Source organism: Corvus moneduloides, chromosome 1, assembly GCF_009650955.1.
Source record: "Corvus moneduloides isolate bCorMon1 chromosome 1, bCorMon1.pri, whole genome shotgun sequence".
NCBI lineage: Eukaryota > Metazoa > Chordata > Aves > Passeriformes > Corvidae > Corvus > Corvus moneduloides.
In genome coordinates, this window is record NC_045476.1 from 68,991,860 (window position 1) to 68,994,173 (window position 2,314).

Below are 2,314 nucleotides of genomic sequence, written 5' to 3' on the forward strand. Positions count from 1 at the left end.
CCTGAGCTGGCTGCTTATAGGATCTGTGCTCTTTCTATGTTATCCTGTTATAAGGCACATGACAGAGCAAGATATAAGAAGTGTCTGAGTTTATATTAGCCACTGTCAAGCTGTACTTGAAAATAACCCTTCTGGAGGCCAGTGCTTAATCTGGACAAATAAAACCCCTGGCTGTCAGCATGGTGATTCCAGTAAAGTTTATTGTTGGCTCTTCTGCTGTTTCAGAGAGAGGGTGGCCCATGACCACTTGGGCAGATCTAATCTTCCTTGTTTCCAAATCAGAAAGTTGACTATAATCCAGTAGCTTCAACTGAACTAGATGAAAACATTCCTGAAATTACTACTGGTGGTTGTTATTTAGGGAGAAGAGTGGAAAAATCTGTAAGATACCAGAATACTGTCTGAAAACTTGCAGTAAGAAATTCAGTAAAATCGCTATTCAAGTTGCTGAGAAAAGAAACATCTTGAATGCTGACAAGTGTGTTGTTTTCCTTCTGCAAAGAAATGTGTCTCCTGCTTTTGAATTCAGAAGTATTTATTAAAGCAAGATGCTGGAAATTACAGGTCTAAAGGTTTATTCTTGACTTGCAGAAGAAACTGGCTGACAGGAATCTCATAAAGGTTAACAAAAGCAGAAGCAGCATTCTGCTTCTGGGACAGAGTAACTCCACTCAACAGTGTAGGTGGGGGGCAGTGGTGTCTTCCCAAGCACATTTGCCAAAAAGGGCCTGGTTCTTGCAGACAACTCATTGAGGCTGTTCAGCAATGGGCACCTCTGGTAAGGAACACTGACAAGACTCAGGGCTCTTGCAGCAAGCGTGGAGCCAGCGGCGCAGGGGACTGATTGTCACCCCTGTTCAGTACCTCGGCAGCAGTGTCCAGCTGTGGCCTTCCTGGAGCAAGGGAAACATGGGCTTCATGGAGCGAGTGCAGTGGAGGGGGCACCAAGATGGTGAGGGAGCTGGAGCACAGGGTGAAGGAGGGAAAGCAGAGCTGGGCTTGTTCAGCCTGAGGAAGAGATGGATGAAGGGGGATCACCCTGCAGTCTGCGACTTCCAAATGGGAGCATATGAAGAAGGCAGGGCCAGGCTCTGCTCAGCACAGTGAGAGAATGGGAGGTGACAGGCACAAGCTGCCTCCAGAGAAACTGCAGTTGGTAGGGGAAGAAACTTCACCATGAAGGGTGGTCACAGAAATTTGGCCTGGAGGAGCTGTGGAATCGCCATGGGTGGAGATGTTCAGACATCAACCTGGCAGGGGCCCAAGCAACCAGCTCCATGTTGGCCCTGTTCCAAGTAGCAGCTTTGGTACCAGATGAGCTCCAGAGTTTCTGAGTGTAAGGGGATGGCAGTGTCACATAACTCGCCCTGCCTTTTCACTTGACCTTGTTCTCTAGATTGCACTATTTCACTTATTTCTGATCTAAGTGTTAGACAGCTGGGCTGAAAGGAAAACAATACTTGTTTTCTTGAATGATTGTAATTTTTATGGGTAGTGTGATGAAATCTGCTGCTTTGTACATTATGTTAAAAAGCAGTATTTCATTTCTATTTTAAAGTATTTAATCACTATTTCATTTCTGTTTTAAAGCTTGTTTTTCTTAGAATGAAGCTAGCATTTTTAAAAAGCAGTATCAGGTGTAATGAGAACAAAACACATCTTCAAGATACGAACTTTGAACTGCTCACCAAGTATGACAGGGTCAGGGGAAAGCAGTGAACCTTGCCCACAGTAATGCTTTCAACTGGTTCAGACCTACATGTGGGTGAAATAAACTTTCAAAGCAGTAAGAGTATTTTTCTCTTAAGGCAGCTGCAGTCAGACTTAGACTAAATTAACACCTGACCTCCCTTTCACAAAGAACAATGTAGATAAGCGTTATGAGAATTTGTCATTGTTTGTATTTTAAACGTTTTGAGTAAGTAGTCAGGCTTGCAGGTACTTATAGTGTTCACACTACACTTATTCCATGAAAAGCATTAAATGGTTAGTTGGTGATATTTTAAAATTATGGGTTATGCTTCTAAACAATTCACTAGCTTAAATTGCCTCTGGCCTAAGGAAAATAATCTAACACAAGCTTATGAATTGCTTTTTAAAACTTGGAGGCAAAAGACAGTGACTACAGTATTGCCCAAAGAACACCACAGTTAGGACTGAGAGCTCAGAGAAAGCTGTAAAGCAGCACTTCTGAGGAACTGTCTAGCTGTAAGAATATACTAAAATGAAATCTTAATATAAAATGTAATAAAGTAGGCTTAGCCACTAGTTAAATTTAAAGAAAAAAACCAACCAACCAACCAAAACAGGGGGA